Source organism: Harpegnathos saltator, unplaced genomic scaffold (genome assembly GCF_003227715.2).
Source record: "Harpegnathos saltator strain DR-91 unplaced genomic scaffold, Hsal_v8.6 scaffold293, whole genome shotgun sequence".
Taxonomy (NCBI): Eukaryota; Metazoa; Arthropoda; class Insecta; order Hymenoptera; family Formicidae; genus Harpegnathos; species Harpegnathos saltator.
The window spans coordinates 120,674-127,500 of record NW_020230087.1 but is presented as its reverse complement, the minus strand read 5'-3'; the positions used below and the strand labels follow the sequence as shown (position 1 = coordinate 127,500).

Sequence of the window (6,827 nt, the reverse complement as noted above, 5' to 3'; positions counted from 1 at the left end):
AGAAAATTAATTGACATCAAAATCATGAAAAATCATTGAAAGTATACGTCGGACAAATCGTGAAGAATATACGGAGAAACGCAACAAGTAATTATTCATTAAAAATTACCCAGATGGGCAGATGTAGATTTCTTTCTATTCTACTCTCACGTTATAAGGCGCAAATGAGCAAAGTCGGATTTAATTAGACTTAAATGGCAGTGTAACGTACGTAACGGCGGGTGAAACGTACGCAACACGCTGGAACATTTCAATACTGCGCTGTCATTCCGCTGAGCGGAAGGGATGAAAGGGTTAAGGTTACCGTTACGCTTAACCGTGAACTATGAATTACGGTTGTCAGGCTACGAGGAAGGAATCCGTTATCAGTCCAGTGAAATACGCGTATGGAGATGGAGACGGTGTTCACTAATTCATGCGGCAGTAACGTCGGCCATATTTTGCATTCCACGAAAATGGATTTGTCTGTTTGCGTACACATCTCCACGCAGCAAACACATGCACACGCACGCATAACGCGGCAGCTTTGAGCATTTCGGCCCCGTATGCGCACACGTATGCGCGACGAGGATAAACGCGACATAAGCGCGCGCTACGTGCTTTTCTACGCGTGCATGCACGCTTAGTTGAGATTTTACGTGCGCATTCCTGCCGCAGCAGGTTCCTTCCTCCTACGCGGCGCCTCGATCAAACGTCGTTGCGCTTTATCGAGCTTTCGTCAATTCGTCAATTCAGGTGTACGCGCAAATTGATTACGTACACAAATCGCGCACAATCGCGCTCTGTGCAGGAGCAGCGCATTCGCGCGCGCGTGCGCGCGAGTTAACAAAACGCGCGAATCTCTCGTCTCCGATACATTACAGTTGCGCTCTAGTTGGGCGTTTTTGCGAAGCGCGAAGTAAGAGCCCGTTCATCAACAACGCTTGTCGATGTAAAAACTCGAACGTGGCAAGTAATCACGAACAACGTACACATCGGAAGTCGCAATGACCTTCGGGAAACTAACGAATTTCTTTGTTGTACATGTCGTGCGTTTTCGACAAGTCAAGCCGATGCTGCTATAAATCGTTGACAAATAATGAAAGAGGAACTTCGCAATCAATCTCATTCCAACATGTATAGTTGTGATAGCTTAGACAGACCGCCGCGGATCATTAGAATCACAACTTTTTTCCACGCTCTTTTCGCTTGCTCTTTTAATTCGAGAATTGTTCAACGAAAACCGAGAGAAAATAAATGTGCGTCATTACTGAAATAACTGTATTAATATTGAAATATAAACTGTGCTCCCAGATACTTTTATCGCCGTGTAAAGATCGTTCAACAAAGCGCACGCATTGTTGACCGACGATATTTTACACCGGAGCAATTAGCTTGCTCTTTGCAAGAAAAACTCTTCGCAATCGTAAACAAGATAGTACGCATACCAATTGAAATTTACCGAAATCGATTAAACCCTTATACTGCCATATTTCGTCAATGGCGTAACTTGCCTCGATGAAGCGCAAATATCGTACGCCATTAAAATAAACAACTGTACTCGATTCATTTTTAAATATATTCGAGAGAGGAAGGAGATATATATATATATATATATATATATATATATAGAGAGAGAGAGAGAGGAGAGAGAGAGAGAGAGAGAGAGAGAGAGAGAGAAATATGTTTCGCACGGCAACTCCCGTGAAATGTTTCAATCGTTACAAATGCGCGATGAATCAAGGTTAGGATCGAGTAGCCGAATATGCTACAATTATTAGGCAAAATTAACGCAACCCTAACCTCTTGTACAAGCGAGGATTGAGCGAAAAGAATTGGTTTATTTTCTCTCTCTCTCTCTCTCTCTCTCTCTCTCTCTCTCTCTCTCTCTCTCTCTCTCTCTCTCTCTCTCAATAACGCGATCGAAGAGAGAGATATTACCGAGCAACCTGATGAAAGAAGAAATTAATTAAGCTCTATACGATATATGTCACGCGTGTGTGATGTACAGTTTCAACGCTACTGTTACATTTTCATGTCATTTATTTTACCAGAGTTCTCCCGCTTCGCAATATTATGCAAGATGTGAAAAACCGCGAGAAATACGCGTCGGGTTAATATTATCGCGCGCGACCTAGACGATCGATTAATAATAACCTTGTTCATGAAGCTTGACTGCGATTAAAAATATCGCGCAAAGGTAACAATCAATCTGAAATCACTCGTCTTACGAGCGAATCTCGTTATTGTTATAGTCAAATGCAGCCAAATTCAAGCCGTATAAACTAACCTGTAGCTTACGTTGTACGATGTGTACAACGTAAGCTACGGCGAGTCCTTTTCTTCTTTTGAATCCACGCGATATCGGCGGCGAAATTTGGCGCCGCGCGGCGCTTGAGCAAAAACGCGTCGTACCGTTAGGTCAAAACGCCGTGCGAATCATCTTTCTCTCTTTCTTTCTCTTTCTCACTCATTCACTTTCTGCCTCTCGACCTTGTTCAAGATCAATCCATCTGCCGTACGCGCGAATCGACACCACGCTCCCGGGAGCGTTCCGAGAGCGAACAGGAAGACGCGAAATTAACATACATACGCAAGACTGCTTACCGCCATTGAGAAGATCTCCCCCCCCCAGTATCTGCGATCTCGATGATCCCCTGCTCTCTGCTTGGCGACCGGGCTCGTCGGATTTACATCCCCTGGAGAGCGGCGGAGTCGACCGGTGAAGCAGGAGGCAGAAAAAGTCCTCTCCGGGCGAGAGACCTTGAATCCGAGATTAATCGTCACGGTGGTCGCGCGAGAACGATTTTACGCAGTGGCGTTTTCCACGCGAAATGGTCGCGTTCTACGGCGCGAATGGAACTGAAGTGAGCGGCGAGTTGTCGCGAAGCGAGCTACCTCTCACGGCTGTTGTTCGCTCTCTTCGCGACGACGATGACAACGACACAGGTGGTTGTTCGCGGGTACCTGCTCTCTCGCGAGAAAGAAGCGGATATTAACGCGAACAAAGAAAGGGGTGAAGGAAGAGAGGGAGAGAGAGAGGGAATGAGGGAAAGAAGAGGCAACCGTGTGCGCGTTGCGACGAAAGCCGCGGGAAAAATTGCGCGACGAAAGTGCGCGCTCGAAACGACGATATTCCCTGATAACATTTAACACCTCTCAATCTACCGGCCTGGGCGAGAGCCGTCGCGCGACTGAAACACCTCTCTGCTCTCTCGCAGCATCCCCATCCCGCCCGCCCGCACGGTACATCCGCACCCTCTGTCGTTCCCCCACGCGAGACTCTTTCAGCCCCTTCCTCTATACTCACCCTCCGCGCTTCCGCCTCCTCTTACCCCCCGCCCCTTCCTCTACTACTTCCCTCTCCTGTCTCTATCGTGTCTCTCTCTCTCTCTCTCTCTCTCTTTCTCTCAACCCTCTGTCATCTCCTCGCTCCTTCTCTCGCGCGTGTTATTGTGTCCTGTATTTTAGTAGATTGGCTGTATTTCCGATTATACGGAATTTTAAAATATTCCGATTGTATGGAAAGGTCGTTCTCGAAATATTCAGTATTTCGATTATGATTATTACCGGCACTGTTCAATATCCGGGAGCCGATATCGAGCAGAAGATACGCTAAAATTACGCACCAAGCGAAGTAATCTTTTGAGACTGATATTTTAGAACGCCGTATCGTCTCGTAATATAACGCGCGTTTATTATTTATATCAATTTTATTGACCGCGGAAATCCTCACCCTCCCCTTGATTACCTCGAGCTATTATTGCGACATAATGTGACGCAACGTCGTCTTTACCAGGCGTCGGCACTATTGCTGTGACACGATAATTTCTTAAGGTCCAAAATTTTGAGATAATTGACACATTTATTAACGGGTAAAATAACTGCGATAATTGTTAGCAAGAGAGATACAACGTTGCAAATGTTGCGTATATCACTACCTAATAAATTCTGGCGCAAACATAATCATGTGAGAAAGAGGGAAATTGAACTTGCGGATAAATCGGAGCTTGTTGGAAAACTCGTGTCTCGGAGCAAGCAGAGCGATTAGATGTAACACTGACTGCTCCCTGGCGTAGACGAGAGTTAGACCAGATTGTTCCAACAGTAGGAATTAGTTAGATCTAGCTTAACAATCCGCCATTCCATTCTAATCTATGACGCTACTTATGACATGGCGGAGAAGTAAAATTGGATTAGGTTCGCCTACGAGGTTAGTCCTCGGAAACGGACCTTGGACGAGCAAGGTGAAACCAGTGAGGAAGCCAGCGCGACTTTTTAATCTATCGAGCGATCGCACTCACCCATGCGCACATACCATCAGTCTCTATCTAATTATTGGATTACTTTGCCGATTTACGCAAAACTACTTTCGCTCTAGAATGAAATTCGAAAATGGACTTGGCGAGCGGAATTTTTCCCCAGATGGAAAATTCAAGCATTTCTTTCTCTTACGATTACGAAGCAGAAGTTCATCGCAAAACTGGCTTAATAAATGTTTCCGTAGAAGTACAAGTACGCAAGAGTGGTTTGTGGGACGATGTTTCCTTTTTTCCCCCACTGATCTATTTTCTTCCTACTCGCGAAAAGCCAGAGAAATGCGAGTGCACTTTCTTGCAGGTATTTCGGGATGTCAAACCGAGTGCTGATTTCTATTCCGCGTTGCGATAAATTCATGTTCTCCTCTCACGGATCTATCTGCAAATATCAATTCACAGCTAGCGATATCGCGCTAAGGCATCGACGTTATCCAGTTAGAGGTAAAGGTCCTGCGAAGGTAGAAGAGATACTTCGAGTGTGTCAAACATACGTACGTATATTCTCCGTATGCGGACAGAACTTCCCCCCCCCCCTCCCCGCCCTCTACGACTTTTTCTCTCTCGTTTAGTTCGTCGCAAATTAAATAATTGCGACAAATTGAATAATTAAAATCGACAAGTGGACGCACCTGTGAACGTGCTTGTCTATCTACTTATTTATCTCTTTCTAAAGGCTTCCCGACCGGCGCTTACCGATGTGCCGATAACAAACTGTTGCACCTCCTGACATTCTGGCCGCTATCACCTGCAAACTTCTCGTACTCGCTACGTGACTAACCCCGTTCCGTCAGCAAAGTATTTACGTACCCGTGCTCGTAAAACAAAAGAACTTTTTCGCCGAAGCAGTACCTTCGTACTACTACCCTTGCACTTGCGTTTGGCCCCGATCGTGCCGAAAGGAACGGACGCGCGATCAATTCCGCAAACTGCGAATAATGCCGCCCCGTTTTCTTGCACCGCGGTGCATTGTTGTTCGATTATCGCAGACCATCATATTTTCCAGGTGAGAAATAATTTCTCGATCTAAATCTCAAAGAACAATCGGTCGAGATATCTGGCGACACGATGACTCGACGACGATCACTCGATGTTCTGCTGTTTTGATAAAGCTCCTGATAAAAAGCTCCCCGAGTCGGAGATTTTTCCGAGAGCGACAAAAGCCTGAATATTTCCGGTCACACACTTTCTCCGGCCGCGCGTGCTTCGCACTCTACATTCGCGTGCTTCGCCGCGACAATATTTCGACAAACTATGTTGATGGCCGCACAGCGGGCACGAGATATATGGGATAAAGTCGTTCCCACCACGAGTGTATGGAATTTTAATTTTCAATACAGCACGCATTTTTCAGATACACGTTCAGCACGTTCAGCACGTTCGCTCGCGCACCGAGGTTTTATTGCGCGGTGTGTAAGTGAGACGTTCTTACGAAACGATATTTATCTCGTCTCTCGGGTCCTTTCTTCCCGCAGATTTATAAACACGTTGTAAATATATAACGCGGCGCGTCCTACTTTATCCAAGAATGCCTGATTACAAATCGTGAGTTAGCATTGAACGCTCACGAATTAGCGATTTCACTTTCGACACGAAATAGCACGAACGACGGAACTCGCTCGTGTCACGTACTTATTTAGGTCGGCAAGTTTCAAACTAACCGCGATTATGCCGGTCGCTAAAACGTTCCCGGGCTTTTTGCGCAATTTGCAACTATCTACTCGAGAAGGAGACACGGGAAGGATACCGGAAAGTACCGGGTCACACAATCGAGCGATCGAGACTCAACGACGGTATGCAGCCCGTGACATAATTTTCTTCGTAACCGACGGCGACGACGACAACGACGCTGAGACCAAAAGACATTCATCTTGCTGCCGTTTGTGTGATGTCGTTACGTCATATTGCGGGGAAGAACTTACCACGATCAATAGGCACTCCTGTATACGGCGCCGGAAAATTAAGCCGGCCTCAAAGTTTTGCATTATGGAAAGTTCCTCTTATCGGCCGAACGGACGAGGCCCTTTTGTGAAAACTGCTCGTTGAAGGACGAGCGAGACGTTATTACGCTCTCTCGTCTTCTTCTCTCTTCTGACTTGCCTAGATAAATATTCCAATGTACATTATTAAGGGAGGGGGGGTCGGCGAGGCCGAGAGCTTCTCGGAGAGAGAGAGAGAGAGAGAGAGAGAGAGAGAGAGAGAGAGAGAGAGAGATTGAAGGTGAAAATTTACATCCTCACCGTCTACGATGCACTCGAGATCCTCCGAGGTAGTTTTTCAACTTAAGAAATTTAGCGCGAAGCGGGAGCGCATCCTTCTTAAAGCTCGCCTATCTCCAACGGACGGAATGAAAATCAAAACAATATTGATGTTAAAACTATTATTCGATCAAATTACGTTAAATGTTGATTTATTTAGACCTTTAGAGACTTCGATTACCAACATTGTGAATCTCCAATAAATCCAAATTAACGGTTGCGGGAAGATAAAGTTAATCTCTCGCTTCTTCGAAGATGCAATCGAAATACATGC

The 6,827-nt window shown here is 45.8% G+C and overlaps 1 protein-coding gene across 2 annotated transcripts in view; it reads right to left on the bottom strand.

Annotated features, from left to right (window-relative positions):
• Positions 1-3,190, bottom strand: part of LOC105192700 (monocarboxylate transporter 2) — a 66,941-nt gene extending 63,751 nt beyond the window's left edge. For both annotated transcript variants that reach the window (XM_011156997.2, XM_011156995.2), the window contains exon 1: positions 2,587-3,190. The gene's annotated coding sequence lies outside the window, so the exon portion shown is untranslated. The remainder of the gene's footprint in view (positions 1-2,586) is intronic.
• Positions 3,191-6,827: the final 3,637 nt, after the last annotated feature.